This window comes from Antedon mediterranea, chromosome 10 (genome assembly GCF_964355755.1).
Source record: "Antedon mediterranea chromosome 10, ecAntMedi1.1, whole genome shotgun sequence".
NCBI lineage: Eukaryota > Metazoa > Echinodermata > Crinoidea > Comatulida > Antedonidae > Antedon > Antedon mediterranea.
In genome coordinates, this window is record NC_092679.1 from 9,517,286 (window position 1) to 9,542,376 (window position 25,091).

Consider the following 25,091-nt stretch of genomic DNA (forward strand, 5'->3'; position numbering starts at 1 on the left):
TATTCTGTACACTTTGATGTTTTTATGGTAACAAGTCTTTTAGAAAATCACAAAGTGGTCTAAAACACCTCCAAATGCGATTTAAAGCTATTTTAAGCCCTTTTGTGTTTTTGTGTAACCAAGTTTTTTCGAAAATCACAAAAGGGTCTAAAATGTCTCTAAATGCGATTTGAAGCTACTCTAAGCACTTTGGTGTTTTTATGCTAACAAGTTTTTTCGAAAATCAATAAATGGTCTAAAATGTCTCCAAATGCGATTTGAAGCTATTCTGTACACTTTGCTGTTTTGTGTGAAAAATGTTTGTCGAAATCCTCAAAATGGTCAAAAACGTTTTTAAATACGATATTAAGCTATTTTGTGCTCTTTGATGTTTTTGTGTGAAAAGTTTTATCGAAATACTCAAAATGGTCTAAAACGGTTTCTAATGTGATTTTAAGCACTTTGATGTTTTTGTGTAACCAAGTTTTTTCGAAAATCACAAAATGGTCTAAAATGTCTCCAAATGCGATTTGAAGCGATTCTAAGCACTTTGGTGTTTTTATGGAAACAATTTTTTTCGAAAATCACAAAATGGTCTAAAACGTCTCCAATAGCAATTTGAAGCTTTTCTGTACACTTTGATGTTTTTATGTTAACATGTTTTTTCGAAAATCACAAAATGGTCTAAAACGTCTCCAAATGCGATTTGAAGCTATTCTGTACACTTTGATGTTTTTATGTTAACAAGTTTTTTATAAAATCACAAAATGGTCTAAAACGTCTCCAAATGCGATTTGAAGCTATTCTGTACACTTTGATGTTTTTATGTTAACAAGTTTTTTCGAAAATCACAAAAGGGTCTAAAATGTCTCTAAATGCGATTTGAAGCTATTCTAAGCACTTAGGTGTTTTTATGTTAACAAGTTTTTTCGAAAATCACAAAATGGTCTAAAACGTCTCCAAATGCGATTTGAAGCTATTCTAAGCACTTTGGTGTTTTTATGGAAACAATTTTTTTCGAAAATCACAAAATGGTCTAAAACGTCTCCAATAGCGATTTGAAGCTTTTCTGTACACTTTTATGTTTTTATGTTAACAAGTTTTTTCGAAAATCACAAAATGGTCTAAAACGTCTACAAATGCGATTTGAAGCTATTCTGTACACTTTGATGTTTTTATGTTAACAAGTTTTTTCGAAAATCACAAAATGGTCTAAAACGTCTACAAATGCGATTTGAAGCTATTCTGTACACTTTGATGTTTTTATGTTAACTAGTTTTTTCGAAAATCACAAAATGGTCTAAAACGTTTCCAAATGCGATTTGAAGCTATTCTGTACACTTTGATGTTTTGTGTGAAAATTTTCTTTCGAAATGCTCAAAATGGTCAAAAACGTTTTTAAATACGATATTAAGCTACTTTGTGCTCTTTGATGTTTTTGTGTGAAATGTTTTATCGAAATGCTCAAAATGGTCTAAAACGGTTTCTAATGTGATTTCAAGCACTTTGATGTTTTTGTGTAACCAAGTTTTTCGAAAATCACAAAATTGTCTAAAACGTCTCCAAATGCGATTTGAAGCTATTCTGTACACTTTGATGTTTTTATGTTAACAAGTTTTTCGAAAATCACAAAATGGTCTAAAATGACTCCAAATGCGATTTGAAGCTATTCTAAGCACTTTGATGTTTTTATGTTAACAAGTTTTTCGAAAATCACAAAATGGTCTAAAACGTCTCCAAATGCGATTTTAAGCTATTCTAAGAACTTTGGTGTTTTTATGTTAACAAGTTTTTTTGAAAATCACAAAATGGTCTAAAACGTCTCTAAATGCGATTTGAAGCTTTTCTGTACACTTTGATGTTTTTATGTTAACAACTTTTTTCGAAAATCACAAAATTGTCTAAAATGTCTCCAAATGCGATTTGAAGCTATTCTAAGCACTTTGGTGTTTTTATGGAAACAATTTTTTTCGAAAATCACAAAATGGTCTAAAACATCTCCAATAGCGATTTGAAGCTTTTCTTTACACTTTGGTATTTTTATGTTAACAAGTTTTTTCGAAAATCACAAAATGGTCTAAAACGTCTCCAAATGCGATTTGAAGCTATTCTGTACACTTTGATGTTTTTATGTTAACAAGTTTTTTCGAAAATCACAAAATGGTCTAAAACGTCTACAAATGCAATTTGAAGCTATTCTAAGCACTTTTGTGTTTTTATGTCAACAAGTTTTTTCGAAAATCACAAAATGGTCTAAAACGTCTGCAAATGCGATTTGAAACTATTCTTAGCACATTGGTGTTTTTATTTAATCAAATTTTTTCGAAACTCACAAAATGGTCTAAAACGTCTCCAAATGCGATTTGAAGCTATTTTAAGCACTTTGGTGTTTTTGTGTTAACAAGTTTTTCCAAATGCTCAAAATGGTCTAAAACGTTTTTAAACACGATATTAAGCTATTTTGTGCTCTTTGATGTTTTTTTGTGAAAAGTTTTAGCAAAATGCTCAAAATGGTCTAAAACGATTTCTAATGTGATTTTAAGCACTTTGATGTTTTTATGTTAACTAGTTTTTTCGAAAATCACAAAATGGTCTAAAACGTCTCCAAATGCGATTTGAAGCTATTTTAAGCACTTAGGTGCTTTTGTGTAACCAAGTTTTTTTGAAAATCACAAAAGGGTCTAAAATGTCTCCAAATGTGATTTGAAGCTATTTTAAGCACTTTGGTGTTTTTGTGTTAACAAGTTTTTCGAAAATCACAAAATTGTCTAAAACGTCTCCAAATGCGATTTGAAGCTATTCTGTACACTTTGATGTTTTTATGTTAACAAGTTTTTTAGAAAATCACAAAATGGTCTAAAACATCTCCAAATGCGATTTAAAGCTATTTTAAGCACTTTGGTGTTTTTATGTTAACAAGTTTTTTCGAAAATCACAAAATGGTCTAAAACGTCTCCAAATGCGATTTGAAGCTATTTTAAAATGGATATGAAAGGATTTTAAAATTTCACAAAAAGGACTTTGTATAAATCCTTTTAATGTTAATAAACAGCACACAAAAAATTAGATTCAAATACCTAGTAGAAATTGAGAAATAAACAAATTAAATTTTGGTATAAAACGTCCGCAAAATGGCCGACCAACTGGCACGCCATCTTAATTTTTATGAACGTTCTATACGCACGTACGAGATCGTCAAATTTAGAGTTTGAAACACCCGGGGTTGTAGCCACGGCAGCAGTCGTTTTGTGATTGGTTAATGAATTTTAATACAGTCCAATCACCGCCTTGTCTCGTTCGCCGACTGTGTGGCGTAAACAAAATAAACTAACCCATGCTACACGAGACTCGCGTGTTGCAAGCTCCCTGTTGCTGCAGTCGTAGAAAATATCGATATTTCACAAATCAATAAAAAGTTATGTCTGCAAAGATTGTACGTGAAAAGAAGAAAGTGTGTATTTGTACTTCTCACACTAAACCACTCACGCAGACTACAAATTAGGCTAGGTCTAGTAGACTATAGTTTCTTCTAAATTCGCTAGTAGTAGGCTAGGCCTACACATGGAGTTACTCCATGGCCTACAGTACAAGAGAGTAGCAGTCGCCGGTCCACCGACGAACCTCCAGGAAGTGGACAAGGCGCGGGCGTAGACGTATGTAAAAGGCGACGTAAATAAAAAAGGTAAGCTTGTGTTGAACTTGTTTTTGGCTCTGACTTTTGTTATTGACTAATATAGTAATATAATAATACTAATAATTAAAGTAGAGCAGAGGAGGTGAGGCCGAGAGGATTATTATAGTTTAGTTAGTAACTGTAGTGTAATTAAATAATAACCTCTTTCTGTTTGTTACCAAGTCATAAAATATAATACTATAGGGCCTAGAGGTAGGATTGAATAAAAATAATAGTACATTTTCATCCATTTATTGGTCTTATCTTTGCAGATTTATGGAATCAACAGTACATGAGATGGCTTTGAAGAACTGTAATAGTACTAGTAATAAAATTGTAAACATCAAATTATATGGCAGAAATAGTGTGTGGAATGAATTTTATTGAACAAATGTATCATAATGAGTTTGGAACAAGCAGGATTTTTCAAACAGGACATAAATTACTTTTGAGACCTGAGTGATACATTTTAATTCTATCAACACCAGCCAGCTCCATCATATTCAAGAGATGGATTCTTTCATAAATGTCCATTGTACATAGTATTTGGCTAAATAAATAAAAAAAGAAGTACAGTAGTGGTTTATTTGTTTATATACCCAGACCCATTTAATGGTTAAAAACAAACACTATATGATGCACTGCTACTAGTGTACTGTCTGGTAGTACATTACCATAGTTACAGTATGACTGTAACCCTAGCACTCGCGTCTAAAGAATTCTATTATGCATATTTTACTATTCTTCATAAATATTTAGTTCTGTAATTTTAATTGTCTGCGCTCATTCTATACTTGGTGTCTTAGTATACTGCATAAATGTATCGTGCAAGCATGATCCAAGTAGCATCTATTATAAAGTACTCTGGGTATCTTTCTATTCACCTGAAAAAAGGAAAATGAATAAGCACATGTTTATCTGCCCTCAAAACAAAATAATAATTTAGTATAATGTATTATGTAGGTTTGATCAACAGTTTAAAATAGCAATGCTCAGTATCTGTTACCTTAATATTATAATTTTACTCTAACATTTGCGCTTCCATTCCAATCAATAAATACATTTGCTTATCCCGTCCATCAATTATCATAATTGCACTCCAATTATAGACCTGTAGGTAGGTAAAAATACAAATGAATTGTTTATTTACTGTATACTGTACTGTATATTGTACTGTATATGATACAAGCTGAAATACCCCTAACTAGGCCTGGCCTGTTATAACCTTTATTACTACATTAGAGAAAATCCAACTCTATTCATTTTATTGGGAATCATAATACAGTATTTAGTATTCAGTGTTGCCTAGCCTACTACTGTAGCTAGTAGGGCGGCATGTAATAACAAAAAAATATTTTAATAATACGTTAGTCAGGACACTACAGCACACAACAATATTAATAAACGTACTTATAAATAATGTGTATATACATAATACAGTAACACAATTGTGCCTACCATTAACACCCTCAACGATACATCAAGGAGCATACGCTCTCAGCTCACCTCTGGCCGGGCGACTAAACACCGTATCCAGCAGTCATCACTACTAAAAAGGCCTAGGCCTAGCTAGCTCCAGGCCATGGCATTGTCAAACACCATTTACTCGTCCAACCGTTTCTTCAAAACGATGTTAACACCCGTGTTAACAAGACGATGTGGACGAATTTCCATCAATTTCAGTTAATTACAACGAAATAATAATAAAATGAATGTTTCAATAATACGTGTATAATAAATAGCGAAATAAACATCGCTCGCGAGGAGGGTCGAGAGAGAGGCCAAGGTGGTCGACTCTGTGATTCTCACGCATGCGCAAAATAACTCCGTGTACCCAGCAAGATAGGCATTTGGCTATGAATTTCGTAAAAGATGGCCTTGAAAAACGAAATTAAAATCCGTTTAAAAAAAAACTTGGTTGATAATATGAATTAATTTTATTCGATTAGGCTAACATACTTATCCAAGAATAAAAATATCAAAGCAATAAGTAATTACTACCATGCTTTTGCATCAATCAATGATTTACTGCTAAATTCCTATCTCTGTAATACAAAAATAACTTTTAGTGACGTCACAAAAAGTTTTTCACAGGTTTCTCAGGGGCGTTTTGAGGGCGTTGTCGTCCTCCAAAACATTAAGTATGACTATGGCAAGCTTAAAACTGATTGATCTACACGTTGAGCCAATAAAATGATATTGCTAGGAACCCTTTCATATCCATTTTAAGCACTTTGGTGTTTTTGTGTTAACAAGTTTTTCGAAATTCTCAAAATGGTCTAAAACGTTTCCAAATGCGATTTGAAGCTATTCTGTACACTTTGATGTTTTGTGTGAAAATTTTCTGTCGAAATGCTCAAAATGGTCAAAAACGTTTTTAAATACGATATTAAGCTACTTTGTGCTCTTTGATGTTTTTGTGTGAAATGTTTTATCGAAATGCTCAAAATGGTCTAAAACGGTTTCTAATGTGATTTCAAGCACTTTGATGTTTTTGTGTAACCAAGTTTTTCGAAAATCACAAAATTGTCTAAAACGTCTCCAAATGCGATTTGAAGCTATTCTGTACTCTTTGATGTTTTTATGTTAACAAGTTTTTTTGAAAATCACAAAATGGTCTAAAACGTCTCTAAATGAGATTTGAAGCTTTTCTGTACACTTTGATGTTTTTATGTTAACAAGTTTTTTCGAAAATCACAAAATGGTCTAAAATGTCTCCAAATGCGATTTGAAGCTATTCTAAGCACTTTGGTGTTTTTATGGAAACAAATTTTTTCGAAAATCACAAAATGGTCTAAAACGTCTCCAAATGTGATTTGAAGCTATTCTGTACACTTTGATGTTTTTATGTTAGCAAGTTTTTTCGAAAATCACAAAATGGTCTAAAACGTCTACAAATGCGATTTGAAGCTAATCTGTACACTTTGATGTTTTTATGTTAACAAGTTTTTTCGAAAATCACAAAATGGTCTAAAACGTTTCCAAATGCGATTTGAAGCTATTCTGTACACTTTGATGTTTTGTGTGAAAATTTTCTGTCGAAATGCTCAAAATGGTCAAAAACGTTTTTAAATACGATATTAAGCTACTTTGTGCTCTTTGATGTTTTTGTGTGAAATGTTTTATCGAAATGCTCAAAATGGTCTAAAACGGTTTCTAATGTGATTTCAAGCACTTTGATGTTTTTGTGTAACCAAGTTTTTCGAAAATCACAAAATTGTCTAAAACGTCTCCAAATGCGATTTGAAGCTATTCTGTACACTTTGATGTTTTTATGTTAACAAGTTTTTCGAAAATCACAAAATGGTCTAAAACGTCTCCAAATGCGATTTGAAGCAATTCTGTACACTTTGATAAAGTTTTTCGAAAATCACAAAATGGTCTAAAACGACTCCAAATGCGATTTGAAGCTATTCTGTATACTTTTGTGTTTTTATGTTAACAAGTTTTTTCGAAAATCACAAAATTGTCTAAAACGTCTCCAAATGCGATTTGAAGCTATTCTGTACACTTTGATATTTTTATGTTAACAAGTTTTTCGAAAATCACAAAATGGTCTAAAACGTCTCCAAATGCGATTTGAAGCAATTCTGTACACTTTGATAAAGTTTTTCGAAAATCACAAAATGGTCTAAAACGTCTCTAAATGCGATTTGAAGCTTTTCTGTACACTTTGATGTTTTTATGTTAACAACTTTTTTCGAAAATCACAAAATGGTCTAAAATGTCTCCAAATGCGATTTGAAGCTATTCTAAGCACTTTGATGTTTTTATGTTAACAAGTTTTTTCGAAAATCACAAAATGGTCTAAAACGTCTCCAATAGCGATTTTAAGCTATTCTGTACACTTTGGTGTTTTTATGTTAACAAGTTTTTTCGAAAATCACAAAATGGTCTAAAACGTCTCCAAATGCGATTTGAAGCTATTCTGTACACTTTGATGTTTTTATGTTAACAAGTTTTTTCGAAAATCACAAAATGGTCTAAAACGTCTACAAATGCAATTTGTAGCTATTCTAAGCACTTTTGTGTTTTTATGTTAACAAGTTTTTTCGAAAATCACAAAATGGTCTAAAACGTCTGCAAATGCGATTTGAAACTATTCTTGGCCCATTGGTGTTTTTATTTAAACAAATTTTTTCGAAACTCACAAAATGGTCTAAAACGTCTCCAAATGCGATTTGAAGCTATTTTAAGCACTTTGGTGTTTTTGTGTTAACAAGTTTTTCGAAATGCTCAAAATGGTCTAGGCCTAAAACGTTTTTAAACACGATATTAAGCTATTTTGTGCTCTTTGATGTTTTTTTGTGAAAAGTTTTAGCAAAATGCTCAAAATGGTCTAAAACGATTTCTAATGTGATTTTAAGCACTTTGATGTTTTTATGTTAACTAGTTTTTTCGAAAATCACAAAATGGTCTAAAACGTCTCCAAATGCCATTTGAAGCTTTTTAAGCACTTAGGTGCTTTTGTGTAACCAAGTTTTTTAGAAAATCACAAAATGGTCTAAAACATCTCCAAATGCGATTTAAAGCTATTTTAAGCACTTTGGTGTTTTTATGTTAACAAGTTTTTTCGAAAATCACAAAATGGTCTAAAACGTCTCCAAATGCGATTTGAAGCTATTTTAAGCAATTTGGTGTTTTTGTGTTAACAAGTTTTTCGAAATGCTCAAAATGGTCTAAAACGTTTCCAAATGCGATTTGAAGCTATTCTGTACACTTTGATGTTTTGTGTGAAAATTTTCTGTCGAAATGCTCAAAATGGTCAAAAACGTTTTTAAATACGATATTAAGCTACTTTGTGCTCTTTGATGTTTTTGTGTGAAATGTTTTATCGAAATGCTCAAAATGGTCTAAAACGGTTTCTAATGTGATTTCAAGCACTTTGATGTTTTTGTGTAACCAAGTTTTTCGAAAATCACAAAATTGTCTAAAACGTCTCCAAATGCGATTTGAAGCTATTCTGTACTCTTTGATGTTTTTATGTTAACAAGTTTTTCGAAAATCACAAAATGGTCTAAAACGTCTCCAAATGCGATTTTAAGCTATTCTAAGCACTTTGGTGTTTTTATGTTAACAAGTTTTTTTGAAAATCACAAAATGGTCTAAAACGTCTCTAAATGAGATTTGAAGCTTTTCTGTACACTTTGATGTTTTTATGTTAACAAGTTTTTTCGAAAATCACAAAATGGTCTAAAATGTCTCCAAATGCGATTTGAAGCTATTCTAAGCACTTTGGTGTTTTTATGGAAACAATTTTTTTCGAAAATCACAAAATGGTCTAAAACGTCTCCAAATGTGATTTGAAGCTATTCTGTACACTTTGATGTTTTTATGTTAGCAAGTTTTTTCGAAAATCACAAAATGGTCTAAAACGTCTACAAATGCGATTTGAAGCTAATCTGTACACTTTGATGTTTTTATGTTAACAAGTTTTTTCGAAAATCACAAAATGGTCTAAAACGTTTCCAAATGCGATTTGAAGCTATTCTGTACACTTTGATGTTTTGTTTGAAAATTTTCTGTCGAAATGCTCAAAATGGTCAAAAACGTTTTTAAATACGATATTAAGCTACTTTGTGCTCTTTGATGTTTTTGTGTGAAATGTTTTATCGAAATGCTCAAAATGGTCTAAAATGGTTTCTAATGTGATTTCAAGCACTTTGATGTTTTTGTGTAACCAAGTTTTTCGAAAATCACAAAATTGTCTAAAACGTCTCCAAATGCGATTTGAAGCTATTCTGTACACTTTGATGTTTTTATGTTAACAAGTTTTTCGAAAATCACAAAATGGTCTAAAACGTCTCCAAATGCGATTTTAAGCTATTCTAAGCACTTTGGTGTTTTTATGTTAAGAAGTTTTTTTCGAAAATCACAAAATGGTCTAAAACGTCTCCAAATGCGATTTGAAGCTATTTTAAGAACTTTGGTGTTTTTATCTTAACAAGTTTTTTCGAAAATCACAAAATGGTCTAAAACGTCTCCAAATGCGATTTGAAGCTATTCTAAGCACTTTGGTGTTTTTATGTTAACAAGTTTTTTCAAAAATCACAAAACGGTCTAAAACGTCTCCAAATGCGATTTGAAGCTTTTCTGTACACTTTGATAATTTTATGTTAACAAGTTTTTTCAAAAATCACAAAATGGTCTAAAACGTTTCCAAATGCGATTTGAAGCTATTCTGTACACTTTGATGTTTTGTGTGAAAATTTTCTGTCGAAATGCTCAAAATGGTCATAAACGTTTTTAAATACGATATTAAGCTACTTTGTGCTCTTTGATGTTTTTGTGTGAAAAGTTTTATCGAAATGCTCAAAATGGTCTAAAACGGTTTCTAATGTGATTTCAAGCACTTTGATGTTTTTGTGTAACCAAGTTTTTCGAAAATCACAAAATTGTCTAAAACGTCCCCAAATGCGATTTGAAGCTATTCTGTACACTTTGATGTTTTTATGTTAACAAGTTTTTTCGAAAATCACAAAAGAGTCTAAAATATCTCGAAATGCGATTTGAAGCTATTCTAAGCACTTTGGTGTTTTTATGTTAACAAGTTTTTTCGAAATCACAAAATGGTCTAAAATGTCTTCAAATGCGATTTGAAGCTAATCTTAGCACATTGGTGTTTTTATGTTAACAAGTTTTTTTGAAAATCACAAAATGGTCTAAAACGACTCCAAATGCGATTTGAAGCTATTCTGTATACTTTTGTGTTTTTATGTTAACAAGTTTTTTCGAAAATCACAAAATGGTCTAAAACGTCTCCAAATGCGATTTGAAGCTATTTTAAGCACTTTGGTGTTTTTGTGTTAACAAGTTTTTCGAAAAGCTCAAAATGGTCTAAAACGTTTTTAAACACGATTTTAAGCTATTTTGTGCTCTTTGATGTTTTTTTGTGAAAAGTTTTAGCGAAATGCTCAAAATGGTCTAAAACGATTTCTAATGTGATTTTAAGCACTTTTATGTTTTTATGTTAACTAGTTTTTTCAAAAATCACAAAATGGTCTAAAACGTCTCCAAATGTGATTTGAAGCTATTCTAAGCACTTTGGTGTTTTTATGTTAACAGTTTTTTCGAAAATCACAAAATGGTCTAAAACGTTTCCAAATGCGATTTGAAGCTATTCTGTACACTTTGATGTTTTTATGGTAACAAGTCTTTTAGAAAATCACAAAGTGGTCTAAAACACCTCCAAATGCGATTTAAAGCTATTTTAAGCCCTTTTGTGTTTTTGTGTAACCAAGTTTTTTCGAAAATCACAAAAGGGTCTAAAATGTCTCTAAATGCGATTTGAAGCTACTCTAAGCACTTTGGTGTTTTTATGCTAACAAGTTTTTTCGAAAATCAATAAATGGTCTAAAATGTCTCCAAATGCGATTTGAAGCTATTCTGTACACTTTGCTGTTTTGTGTGAAAAATGTTTGTCGAAATCCTCAAAATGGTCAAAAACGTTTTTAAATACGATATTAAGCTATTTTGTGCTCTTTGATGTTTTTGTGTGAAAAGTTTTATCGAAATACTCAAAATGGTCTAAAACGGTTTCTAATGTGATTTTAAGCACTTTGATGTTTTTGTGTAACCAAGTTTTTTCGAAAATCACAAAATGGTCTAAAATGTCTCCAAATGCGATTTGAAGCGATTCTAAGCACTTTGGTGTTTTTATGGAAACAATTTTTTTCGAGAATCACAAAATGGTCTAAAACGTCTCCAATAGCAATTTGAAGCTTTTCTGTACACTTTGGTGTTTTTATGTTAACATGTTTTTTCGAAAATTACAAAATGGTCTAAAACGTCTCCAAATGCGATTTGAAGCTATTCTGTACACTTTGATGTTTTTATGTTAACAAGTTTTTTATAAAATCACAAAATGGTCTAAAACGTCTCCAAATGCGATTTGAAGCTATTCTGTACACTTTGATGTTTTTATGTTAACAAGTTTTTTCGAAAATCACAAAAGGGTCTAAAATGTCTCTAAATGCGATTTGAAGCTATTCTAAGCACTTTGGTGTTTTTATGTTAACAAGTTTTTTCGAAAATCACAAAATGGTCTAAAACGTCTCCAAATGCGATTTGAAGCTATTCTAAGCACTTTGGTGTTTTTATGTTAACAAGTTTTTTCGAAAATCACAAAATGGTCTAAAACGTCTCCAAATGCGATTTGAAGCTATTCTGTACACTTTGATGTTTTTATGTTAACAAGTTTTTTCGAAAATCACAAAATGGTCTAAAACGTCTACAAATGCGATTTGAAGCTATTCTGTACACTTTGATGTTTTTATGTTAACAAGTTTTTTCGAAAATCACAAAATGGTCTAAAACGTTTCCAAATGCGATTTGAAGCTATTCTGTACACTTTGATGTTTTGTGTGAAAATTTTCTTTCGAAATGCTCAAAATGGTCAAAAACGTTTTTAAATACGATATTAAGCTACTTTGTGCTCTTTGATGTTTTTGTGTGAAATGTTTTATCGAAATGCTCAAAATGGTCTAAAACGGTTTCTAATGTGATTTCAAGCACTTTGATGTTTTTGTGTAACCAAGTTTTTCGAAAATCACAAAATTGTCTAAAACGTCTCCAAATGCGATTTGAAGCTATTCTGTACACTTTGATGTTTTTATGTTAACAAGTTTTTCGAAAATCACAAAATGGTCTAAAATGACTCCAAATGCGATTTGAAGCTATTCTAAGCACTTTGATGTTTTTATGTTAACAAGTTTTTTCGAAAATCACAAAATGGTCTAAAACGTCTCCAATAGCGATTTTAAGCTATTCTGTACACTTTGATGTTTTTATGTTAACAAGTTTTTCGAAAATCACAAAATGGTCTAAAACGTCTCCAAATGCGATTTTAAGCTATTCTAAGAACTTTGGTGTTTTTATGTTAACAAGTTTTTTTGAAAATCACAAAATGGTCTAAAACGTCTCTAAATGCGATTTGAAGCTTTTCTGTACACTTTGATGTTTTTATGTTAACAACTTTTTTCGAAAATCACAAAATTGTCTAAAATGTCTCCAAATGCGATTTGAAGCTATTCTAAGCACTTTGGTGTTTTTATGGAAACAATTTTTTTCGAAAATCACAAAATGGTCTAAAACATCTCCAATAGCGATTTGAAGCTTTTCTTTACACTTTGGTATTTTTATGTTAACAAGTTTTTTCGAAAATCACAAAATGGTCTAAAACGTCTCCAAATGCGATTTGAAGCTATTCTGTACACTTTGATGTTTTTATGTTAACAAGTTTTTTCGAAAATCACAAAATGGTCTAAAACGTCTACAAATGCAATTTGAAGCTATTCTAAGCACTTTTGTGTTTTTATGTTAACAAGTTTTTTCGAAAATCACAAAATGGTCTAAAACGTCTGCAAATGCGATTTGAAACTATTCTTAGCACATTGGTGTTTTTATTTAAACAAATTTTTTCGAAACTCACAAAATGGTCTAAAACGTCTCCAAATGCGATTTGAAGCTATTTTAAGCACTTTGGTGTTTTTGTGTTAACAAGTTTTTCCAAATGCTCAAAATGGTCTAAAACGTTTTTAAACACGATATTAAGCTATTTTGTGCTCTTTGATGTTTTTTTGTGAAAAGTTTTAGCAAAATGCTCAAAATGGTCTAAAACGATTTCTAATGTGATTTTAAGCACTTTGATGTTTTTATGTTAACTAGTTTTTTCGAAAATCACAAAATGGTCTAAAACGTCTCCAAATGCGATTTGAAGCTATTTTAAGCACTTAGGTGCTTTTGTGTAACCAAGTTTTTTTGAAAATCACAAAAGGGTCTAAAATGTCTCCAAATGTGATTTGAAGCTATTTTAAGCACTTTGGTGTTTTTGTGTTAACAAGTTTTTCGAAAATCACAAAATTGTCTAAAACGTCTCCAAATGCGATTTGAAGCTATTCTGTACACTTTGATGTTTTTATGTTAACAAGTTTTTTAGAAAATCACAAAATGGTCTAAAACATCTCCAAATGCGATTTAAAGCTATTTTAAGCACTTTGGTGTTTTTATGTTAACAAGTTTTTTCGAAAATCACAAAATGGTCTAAAACGTCTCCAAATGCGATTTGAAGCTATTTTAAAATGGATATGAAAGGATTTTAAAATTTCACAAAAAGGACTTTGTATAAATCCTTTTAATGTTAATAAACAGCACACAAAAAATTAGATTCAAATACCTAGTAGAAATTGAGAAATAAACAAATTAAATTTTGGTTTAAAACGTCCGCAAAATGGCCGACCAACTGGCACGCCATCTTAATTTTTATGAACGTTCTATACGCACGTACGAGATCGTCAAATTTAGAGTTTGAAACACCCGGGGTTGTAGCCACGGCAGCAGTCGTTTTGTGATTGGTTAATGAATTTTAATACAGTCCAATCACCGCCTTGTCTCGTTCGCGGACTGTGTGGCGTAAACAAAATAAACAAACCCATGCTACACGAGACTCGCGTGTTGCAAGCTCCCTGTTGCTGCAGTCGTAGAAAATATCGATATTTCACAAATCAATAAAAAGTTATGTCTGCAAAGATTGTACGTGAAAAAAAGAAAGTGTGTATTTGTACTTCTCACACTAAACCACTCACGCAGACTACAAATTAGGCTAGGTCTAGTAGACTATAGTTTCTTCTAAATTCGCTAGTAGTAGGCTAGGCCTACACATGGAGTTACTCAATGGCCTACAGTACAAGAGAGTAGCAGTCGCCGGTCCACCGACGAACCTCCAGGAAGTGGACAAGGCGCGGGCGTAGACGTATGTAAAAGGCGACGTAAATAAAAAAGGTAAGCTTGTGTTGAACTTGTTTTTGGCTCTGACTTTTGTTATTGACTAATATAGTAATATAATAATACTAATAATTAAAGTAGAGCAGAGGAGGTGAGGCCGAGAGGATTATTATAGTTTAGTTAGTAACTGTAGTGTAATTAAATAATAACCTCTTTCTGTTTGTTACCAAGTCATAAAATATAATACTATAGGGCCTAGAGGTAGGATTGAATAAAAATAATAGTACATTTTCATCCATTTATTGGTCTTATCTTTGCAGATTTATGGAATCAACAGTACATGAGATGGCTTTGAAGAACTGTAATAGTACTAGTAATAAAATTGTAAACATCAAATTATATGGCAGAAATAGTGTGTGGAATGAATTTTATTGAACAAATGTATCATAATGAGTTTGGAACAAGCAGGATTTTTCAAACAGGACATAAATTACTTTTGAGACCTGAGTGATACATTTTAATTCTATCAACACCAGCCAGCTCCATCATATTCAAGAGATGGATTCTTTCATAAATGTCCATTGTACATAGTATTTGGCTAAATAAATAAAAAAAGAAGTACAGTAGTGGTTTATTTGTTTATATACCCAGACCCATTTAATGGTTAAAAACAAACACTATATGATGCACTGCTACTAGTGTACTGTCTGGTAGTACATTACCATAGTTACAGTATGACTGTAACCCTAGCACTCGCGTCTAAAGAATTCTATTATGCATATTTTACTATTCTTCATAAATATTTAGTTCTGTAATTTTAATTGTCTGCGCTCATTCTATACTTGGTGTCTTAGTATACTGCATAAATGTATCGTGCAAGCATGATCCAAGTAGCATCTATTATAAAGTACTCTGGGTATCTTTCTATTCACCTGAAAAAAGGAAAATGAATAAGCACATGTTTATCTGCCCTCAAAACAAAATAATAATTTAGTATAATGTATTATGTAGGTTTGATCAACAGTTTAAAATAGCAATGCTCAGTATCTGTTACCTTAATATTATAATTTTACTCTAACATTTGCGCTTCCATTCCAATCAATAAATACATTTGCTTATCCCGTCCATCAATTATCATAATTGCACTCCAATTATAGACCTGTAGGTAGGTAAAAATACAAATGAATTGTTTATTTACTGTATACTGTACTGTATATTGTACTGTATATGATACAAGCTGAAATACCCCTAACTAGGCCTGGCCTGTTATAACCTTTATTACTACATTAGAGAAAATCCAACTCTATTCATTTTATTGGGAATCATAATACAGTATTTAGTATTCAGTGTTGCCTAGCCTACTACTGTAGCTAGTAGGGCGGCATGTAATAACAAAAAAATATTTTAATAATACGTTAGTCAGGACACTACAGCACACAACAATATTAATAAACGTACTTATAAATAATGTGTATATACATAATACAGTAACACAATTGTGCCTACCATTAACACCCTCAACGATACATCAAGGAGCATACGCTCTCAGCTCACCTCTGGCCGGGCGACTAAACACCGTATCCAGCAGTCATCACTACTAAAAAGGCCTAGGCCTAGCTAGCTCCAGGCCATGGCATTGTCAAACACCATTTACTCGTCCAACCGTTTCTTCAAAACGATGTTAACACCCGTGTTAACAAGACGATGTGGACGAATTTCCATCAATTTCAGTTAATTACAACGAAATAATAATAAAATGAATGTTTCAATAATACGTGTATAATAAATAGCGAAATAAACATCGCTCGCGAGGAGGGTCGAGAGAGAGGCCAAGGTGGTCGACTCTGTGATTCTCACGCATGCGCAAAATAACTCCGTGTACCCAGCAAGATAGGCATTTGGCTATGAATTTCGTAAAAGATGGCCTTGAAAAACGAAATTAAAATCCGTTTAAAAAAAAACTTGGTTGATAATATGAATTAATTTTATTCGATTAGGCTAACATACTTATCCAAGAATAAAAATATCAAAGCAATAAGTAATTACTACCATGCTTTTGCATCAATCAATGATTTACTGCTAAATTCCTATCTCTGTAATACAAAAATAACTTTTAGTGACGTCACAAAAAGTTTTTCACAGGTTTCTCAGGGGCGTTTTGAGGGCGTTGTCGTCCTCCAAAACATTAAGTATGACTATGGCAAGCTTAAAACTGATTGATCTACACGTTGAGCCAATAAAATGATATTGCTAGGAACCCTTTCATATCCATTTTAAGCACTTTGGTGTTTTTGTGTTAACAAGTTTTTCGAAATTCTCAAAATGGTCTAAAACGTTTCCAAATGCGATTTGAAGCTATTCTGTACACTTTGATGTTTTGTGTGAAAATTTTCTGTCGAAATGCTCAAAATGGTCAAAAACGTTTTTAAATACGATATTAAGCTACTTTGTGCTCTTTGATGTTTTTGTGTGAAATGTTTTATCGAAATGCTCAAAATGGTCTAAAACGGTTTCTAATGTGATTTCAAGCACTTTGATGTTTTTGTGTAACCAAGTTTTTCGAAAATCACAAAATTGTCTAAAACGTCTCCAAATGCGATTTGAAGCTATTCTGTACTCTTTGATGTTTTTATGTTAACAAGTTTTTTTGAAAATCACAAAATGGTCTAAAACGTCTCTAAATGAGATTTGAAGCTTTTCTGTACACTTTGATGTTTTTATGTTAACAAGTTTTTTCGAAAATCACAAAATGGTCTAAAATGTCTCCAAATGCGATTTTAAGCTATTCTAAGCACTTTGGTGTTTTTATGGAAACAAATTTTTTCGAAAATCACAAAATGGTCTAAAACGTCTCCAAATGTGATTTGAAGCTTTTCTGTACACTTTGATGTTTTTATGTTAGCAAGTTTTTTCGAAAATCACAAAATGGTCTAAAACGTCTACAAATGCGATTTGAAGCTAATCTGTACACTTTGATGTTTTTATGTTAACAAGTTTTTTCGAAAATCACAAAATGGTCTAAAACGTTTCCAAATGCGATTTGAAGCTATTCTGTACACTTTGATGTTTTGTGTGAAAATTTTCTGTCGAAATGCTCAAAATGGTCAAAAACGTTTTTAAATACGATATTAAGCTACTTTGTGCTCTTTGATGTTTTTGTGTGAAATGTTTTATCGAAATGCTCAAAATGGTCTAAAACGGTTTCTAATGTGATTTCAAGCACTTTGATGTTTTTGTGTAACCAAGTTTTTCGAAAATCACAAAATTGTCTAAAACGTCTCCAAATGCGATTTGAAGCTATTCTGTACACTTTGATGTTTTTATGTTAACAAGTTTTTCGAAAATCACAAAATGGTCTAAAACGTCTCCAAATGCGATTTGAAGCAATTCTGTACACTTTGATAAAGTTTTTCGAAAATCACAAAATGGTCTAAAACGTCTCTAAATGCGATTTGAAGCTTTTCTGTACACTTTGATGTTTTTATGTTAACAACTTTTTTCGAAAATCACAAAATGGTCTAAAATGTCTCCAAATGCGATTTGAAGCTATTCTAAGCACTTTGATGTTTTTATGTTAACAAGTTTTTTCGAAAATCACAAAATGGTCTAAAACGTCTCCAATAGCGATTTTAAGCTATTCTGTACACTTTGGTGTTTTTATGTTAACAAGTTTTTTCGAAAATCACAAAATGGTCTAAAACGTCTCCAAATGCGATTTGAAGCTATTCTGTACACTTTGATGTTTTTATGTTAACAAGTTTTTTCGAAAATCACAAAATGGTCTAAAACGTCTACAAATGCAATTTGTAGCTATTCTAAGCACTTTTGTGTTTTTATGTTAACAAGTTTTTTCGAAAATCACAAAATGGTCTAAAACGTCTGCAAATGCGATTTGAAACTATTCTTAGCCCATTGGTGTTTTTATTTAAACAAATTTTTTCGAAACTCACAAAATGGTCTAAAACGTCTCCAAATGCGATTTGAAGCTATTTTAAGCACTTTGGTGTTTTTGTGTTAACAAGTTTTTCGAAATGCTCAAAATGGTCTAGGCCTAAAACGTTTTTAAACACGATATTAAGCTATTTTGTGCTCTTTGATGTTTTTTTGTGAAAAGTTTTAGCAAAATGCTCAAAATGGTCTAAAACGATTTCTAATGTGATTTTAAGCACTTTGATGTTTTTATGTTAACTAGTTTTTTCGAAAATCACAAAATGGTCTAAAACGTCTCCAAATGCCATTTGAAGCTTTTTAAGCACTTAGGTGCTTTTGTGTAACCAAGTTTTTTAGAAAATCACAAAATGGTCTAAAACATCTCCAAATGCGATTTAAAGCTATTTTAAGCACTTTGGTGTTTTTATGTTAACAAGTTTTTTCGAAAATCACAAAATGGTCTAAAACGTCTCCAAATGCGATTTGAAGCTATTTTAAGCAATTTGGTGTTTTTGTGTTAACAAGTTTTTCGAAATGCTCAAAATGGTCTAAAACGTTTCCAAATGCGATTTGAAGCTATTCTGTACACTTTGATGTTTTGTGTGAAAATTTTCTGTCGAAATGCTCAAAATGGTCAAAAACGTTTTTAAATACGATATTAAGCTACTTTGTGCTCTTTGATGTTTTTGTGTGAAATGTTTTATCGAAATGCTCAAAATGGTCTAAAACGGTTTCTAATGTGATTTCAAGCACTTTGATGTTTTTGTGTAACCAAGTTTTTCGAAAATCACAAAATTGTCTAAAACGTCTCCAAATGCGATTTGAAGCTATTCTGTACTCTTTGATGTTTTTATGTTAACAAGTTTTTCGAAAATCACAAAATGGTCTAAAACGTCTCCAAATGCGATTTTAAGCTATTCTAAGCACTTTGGTGTTTTTATGTTAACAAGTTTTTTTGAAAATCACAAAATGGTCTAAAACGTCTCTAAATGAGATTTGAAGCTTTTCTGTACACTTTGATGTTTTTATGTTAACAAGTTTTTTCGAAAATCACAAAATGGTCTAAAATGTCTCCAAATGCGATTTGAAGCTATTCTAAGCACTTTGGTGTTTTTATGGAAACAATTTTTTTCGAAAATCACAAAATGGTCTAAAACGTCTCCAAATGTCATTTGAAGCTATTCTGTAAACTTTGATGTTTTTATGTTAGCAAGTTTTTTCGAAAATCACAAAATGGTCTAAAACGTCTACAAATGCGATTTGAAGCTAATCTGTACACTTTGATGTTTTTATGTTAACAAGTTTTTTCGAAAATCACAAAATGGTCTAAAACGTTTCCAAATGCGATTTGAAGCTATTCTGTACACTTTGATGTTTTGTGTGAAAATTTTCTGTCGAAATGCTCAAAATGGTCAAAAACGTTTTTAAATACGATATTAAGCTACTTTGTGCTCTTTGATGTTTTTGTGTGAAATGTTTTATCGAAATGCTCAAAATGGTCTAAAACGGTTTCTAATGTGATTTCAAGCACTTTGATGTTTTTGTGTAACCAAGTTTTTCGAAAATCACAAAATTGTCTAAAACGTCTCCAAATGCGATTTGAAGCTATTCTGTACACTTTGATGTTTTTATGTTAACAAGTTTTTCGAAAATCACAAAATGGTCTAAAACGTCTCCAAATGCGATTTGAAGCTATTCTAAGCACTTTGGTGTTTTTATGTTAACAAGTTTTTTCGAAAATCACAAAATGGTCTAAAACCTCTCCAAATGCGATTTGAAGCTATTTTAAGCACTTTGGTGCTTTTGTGTAACCAAGTTTTTTCGAAAATCACGAAATGGTCTAAAACGTCTCCAAATGCGATTTGAAGCTATTCTAAGCACTTTGGTGTTTTTACGTTAACAAGTTTTTTCGAAATTCACAAAATGGTCTAAAACGTCTCCAAATGCGATTTGAAGCTATTCTGTACACTTTGATGTTTTTATGTTAACAAGTTTTTTCGAAAATCACAAAATGGTCTAAAACGTTTCCAAATGCGATTTGAAGCTATTCTGTACACTTTGATGTTTTGTGTGAAAATTTTCTGTCGAAATGCTCAAAATGGTCAAAAACGTTTTTAAATACGATATTAAGCTACTTTGTGCTCTTTGATGTTTTTGTGTGAAATGCTTTATCGAAATGCTCAAAATGGTCTAAAACGGTTTCTAATGTGATTTCAAGCACTTTGATGTTTTTGTGTAACCAAGTTTTTCGAAAATCACAAAATTGTCTAAAACGTCTCCAAATGCGATTTGAAGCTATTCTGTACACTTTGGTGTTTTTATGTTAACAAGTTTTTTCGAAAATCACAAAATGGTCTAAAACGTCTCCAAATGCGATTTAAAGCTATTTTAAGCACTTTTGTGTTTTTGTGTAACCAAGTTTTTTCGAAAATCACAAAAGGGTCTAAAATGTCTGTAAATGCGATTTGAAGCTATTTAAAGCACTTTGGTGTTTTTAGGTTAACAAGTTTTTTCGAAAATCACAAAATGGTCTAAAACGTCTACAAATGCGTTTTGAAGCTATTCTAAGCACTTTTGTGTTTTTATGTTAACAAGTTTTTTCGAAAATCACAAAATGGTCTAAAACGTCTCCAAATGCGATTTGAAGCTATTTTAAGCACTTTGGTGTTTTTGTGTTAACAAGTTTTTCGAAAATCACAAAATGGTCTAAAACGTTTCCAAATGCGATTTGAAGCTATTCTGTACACTTTGATGTTTTGTGTGAAAATTTTCTGTCGAAATGCTCAAAATGGTCAAAAACGTTTTTAAATACGATATTAAGCTACTTTGTGCTCTTTGATGTTTTTGTGTGAAATGTTTTATCGAAATGCTCAAAATGGTCTAAAACGGTTTCTAATGTGATTTCAAGCACTTTGATGTTTTTGTGTAACCAAGTTTTTCGAAAATCACAAAATTGTCTAAAACGTCTCCAAATGCGATTTGAAGCTATTCTGTACACTTTGATGTTTTTATGTTAACAAGTTTTTTTGAAAATCACAAAATGGTCTAAAACGTCTCTAAATGCGATTTGAAGCTTTTCTGTACACTTTGATGTTTTTATGTTAACAACTTTTTTCGAAAATCACAAAATGGTCTAAAATGTCTCCAAATGCGATTTGAAGCTATTCTAAGCACTTTGGTGTTTTTATGGAAACATTTTTTTTCGAAATTCACAAAATGGTCTAAAACGTCTCCAAATGCGATTTGAAGCTATTCTGTACACTTTGATGTTTTTATGTTAACAAGTTTTTTCGAAAATCACAAAATGGTCTAAAACGTTTCCAAATGCGATTTGAAGCTATTCTGTACACTTTGATGTTTTGTGTGAAAATTTTCTGTCGAAATGCTCAAAATGGTCAAAAACGTTTTTAAATACGATATTAAGCTACTTTGTGCTCTTTGATGTTTTTGTGTGAAATGTTTTATCGAAATGCTCAAAATGGTCTAAAACGGTTTCTAATGTGATTTCAAGCACTTTGATGTTTTTGTGTAACCAAGTTTTTCGAAAATCACAAAATTGTCTAAAACGTCTCCAAATGCGATTTGAAGCTATTCTGTACACTTTGGTGTTTTTATGTTAACAAGTTTTTTCGAAAATCACAAAATGGTCTAAAACGTCTCCAAATGCGATTTAAAGCTATTTTAAGCACTTTTGTGTTTTTGTGTAACCAAGTTTTTTCGAAAATCACAAAAGGGTCTAAAATGTATGTAAATGCGATTTGAAGCTATTTAAAGCACTTTGGTGTTTTTAGGTTAACAAGTTTTTTCGAAAATCACAAAATGGTCTAAAACGTCTACAAATGCGATTTGAAGCTATTCTAAGCACTTTTGTGTTTTTATGTTAACAAGTTTTTTCGAAAATCACAAAATGGTCTAAAACGTCTCTAAATGCGATTTGAAGCTTTTCTGTACACTTTGATGTTTTTATGTTAACAACTTTTTTCGAAAATCACAAAATGGTCTAAAATGTCTCGAAATGCGATTTGAAGCTATTCTAAGCACTTTGGTGTTTTTATGGAAACAATTTTTTTCGAAAATCACAAAATGGTCTAAAACGTCTCCAATAGCGATTTGAAGCTTTTCTGTACACTTTGGTGTTTTTATGTTAACAAGTTTTTTCGAAAATCACAAAATGGTCTAAAACGTCTCCAAATGCGATTTGAAGCTATTCTGTACACTTTGATGTTTTTATGTTAACAAGTTTTTTCGAAAATCACAAAATGGTCTAAAACGTCTACAAATGCGATTTGAAGCTATTCTAAGCACTTTTGTGTTTTTATGTTAACAAGTTTTTTCGAAAATAACAAAATGGTCTAAAATGTCTGCAAATGCGATTTGAAGCTATTCTTAGCACATTGGTGTTTTTATTTAAACAAATTTTTTCGAAACTCACAAAATGGTCTAAAACGTCTCCAAATGCGATTTGAAGCTATTTTAAGCACTTTGGTGTTTTTGTGTTAACAAGTTTTTCGAAAAGCTCAAAATGGTCTAAAACGTTTTTAAACACGATATTAAGCTATTTTGTGCTCTTTGATGTTTTTTTGTGAAAAGTTTTAGTGAAATGCTCAAAATGGTCTAAAACGATTTCTAATGTGATTTTAAGCACTTTGATGTTTTTATGTTAACTAGTTTTTTCGAAAATCACAAAATGGTCTAAAACGTCTCCAAATGTGATTTGAAGCTATTCTAAGCACTTTGGTGTTTTTATGTTAACAGTTTTTTCGAAAATCACAAAATGGTCTAAAACGTTTCCAAATGCGATTTGAAGCTATTCTGTACACTTTGATGTTTTTATGGTAACAAGTCTTTTAGAAAATCACAAAATGGTCTAAAACATCTCCAAATGCGATTTAAAGCTATTTTAAGCACTTTTGTGTTTTTGTGTAACCAAGTTTTTTCGAAAATCACAAAAGGGTCTAAAATGTCTCTAAATGCGATTTGAAGCTACTCTAAGCACTTTGGTGTTTTTATGTTAACAAGTTTTTTCGAAAATCAATAAATGGTCTAAAATGTCTCCAAATGCGATTTGAAGCTATTCTGTACTCTTTGCTGTTTTGTGTGAAAAATGTTTGTCGAAATCCTCAAAATGGTCAAAAACGTTTTTAAATACGATATTAAGCTATTTTGTGCTCTTTGATGTTTTCGTGTGAAAAGTTTTATCGAAATACTCAAAATGGTCTAAAACGGTTTCTAATGTGATTTTAAGCACTTTGATGTTTTTGTGTAACCAAGTTTTTTCGAAAATCACAAAATGGTCTAAAACGTCTCCAAATGCGATTTGAAGCTATTCTGTACACTTTGGTGTTTTTATGTTAACAAGTTTTTTCGAAAATCACAAAATGGTCTAAAACGTCTCCAAATGCGATTTAAAGCTATTTTAAGCACTTTTGTGTTTTTGTGTAACCAAGTTTTTTCGAAAATCACAAAAGGGTCTAAAATGTCTGTAAATGCGATTTGAAGCTATTTAAAGCACTTTGGTTTTTTTAGGTTAACAAGTTTTTTCGAAAATCACAAAATGGTCTAAAACGTCTACAAATGCGATTTGAAGCTATTCTGTACACTTTGGTGTTTTTATGTTAACAAGTTTTTTCGAAAATCACAAAATGGTCTAAAACGTCTCCAAATGCGATTTAAAGCTATTTTAAGCACTTTTGTGTTTTTGTGTAACCAAGTTTTTTCGAAAATCACAAAAGGGTCTAAAATGTCTGTAAATGCGATTTGAAGCTATTTAAAGCACTTTGGTTTTTTTAGGTTAACAAGTTTTTTCGAAAATCACAAAATTGTCTAAAACGTCTCCAAATGCGATTTGAAGCTATTCTGTACACTTTGATGTTTTTATGTTAACAAGTTTTTTCGAAAATCACAAAATGGTATAAAACGTCTCCAAATGCGATTTGAAGCTATTCTAAGCACTTTGGTGTTTTTATGTTAACAAGTTTTTTCGAAAATCACAAAATGGTCTAAAACGTTTCCAAATGCGATTTGAAGCTATTCTGTACACTTTGATGTTTTGTGTGAAAATTTTCTTTCGAAATGCTCAAAATGGTCAAAAACGTTTTTAAATACGATATTAAGCTACTTTGTGCTCTTTGATGTTTTTGTGTGAAATGTTTTATCAAAATGCTCAAAATGGTCTAAAACGGTTTCTAATGTGATTTCAAGCACTTTGATGTTTTTGTGTAACCAAGTTTTTCGAAAATCACAAAATTGTCTAAAACGTCTCCAAATGCGATTTGAAGCTATTCTGTACACTTTGATGTTTTTATGTTAACAAGTTTTTCGAAAATCACAAAATGGTCTAAAACGTCTCCAAATGCGATTTTAAGCTATTCTAAGCACTTTGGTGTTTTTATGTTAACAAGTTTTTTCGAAAATCACAAAATGGTCTAAAAAGTCTCCAAATGCGATTTAAAGCTATTTTAAGCACTTTTGTGTTTTTGTGTAACCAAGTTTTTTCGAAAATCACAAAAGGGTCTAAAATGTCTGTAAATGCGATTTGAAGCTATTTAAAGCACTTTGGTGTTTTTAGGTTAACAAGTTTTTTCGAAAATCACAAAATGGTCTAAAACGTCTACAAATGCGATTTGAAGCTATTCTAAGCACTTTTGTGTTTTTATGTTAACAAGTTTTTTCGAAAATCACAAAATGGTCTAAAACGTCTCCAAATGCGATTTGAAGCTATTTTAAGCACTTTGGTGTTTTTGTGTTAACAAGTTTTTCGAAATGCTCAAAATGGTCTAAAACGTCT

The 25,091-nt window shown here is 31.3% G+C and overlaps 4 long non-coding RNA genes across 4 annotated transcripts; 2 read left to right on the forward strand and 2 right to left on the reverse strand.

Annotated features, from left to right (window-relative positions):
• Positions 1-3,317: 3,317 nt before the first annotated feature.
• Positions 3,318-4,227, forward strand: LOC140060931 (uncharacterized). Its single transcript, XR_011847383.1, has 2 exons — positions 3,318-3,661; positions 3,925-4,227. It is a non-coding gene; the product is annotated as an uncharacterized lncRNA (long non-coding RNA).
• Positions 4,015-5,881, reverse strand: LOC140060930 (uncharacterized). Its single transcript, XR_011847382.1, has 3 exons — positions 5,111-5,881; positions 4,659-4,763; positions 4,015-4,536 (listed from the first exon to the last, which is right to left on the reverse strand). It is a non-coding gene; the product is annotated as an uncharacterized lncRNA (long non-coding RNA).
• A 7,993-nt stretch (positions 5,882-13,874) lies between these two features.
• Positions 13,875-14,997, forward strand: LOC140060115 (uncharacterized). Its single transcript, XR_011847284.1, has 2 exons — positions 13,875-14,431; positions 14,695-14,997. It is a non-coding gene; the product is annotated as an uncharacterized lncRNA (long non-coding RNA).
• Positions 14,785-16,651, reverse strand: LOC140060114 (uncharacterized). Its single transcript, XR_011847283.1, has 3 exons — positions 15,881-16,651; positions 15,429-15,533; positions 14,785-15,306 (listed from the first exon to the last, which is right to left on the reverse strand). It is a non-coding gene; the product is annotated as an uncharacterized lncRNA (long non-coding RNA).
• Between the last annotated feature and the right edge of the window lie 8,440 nt (positions 16,652-25,091).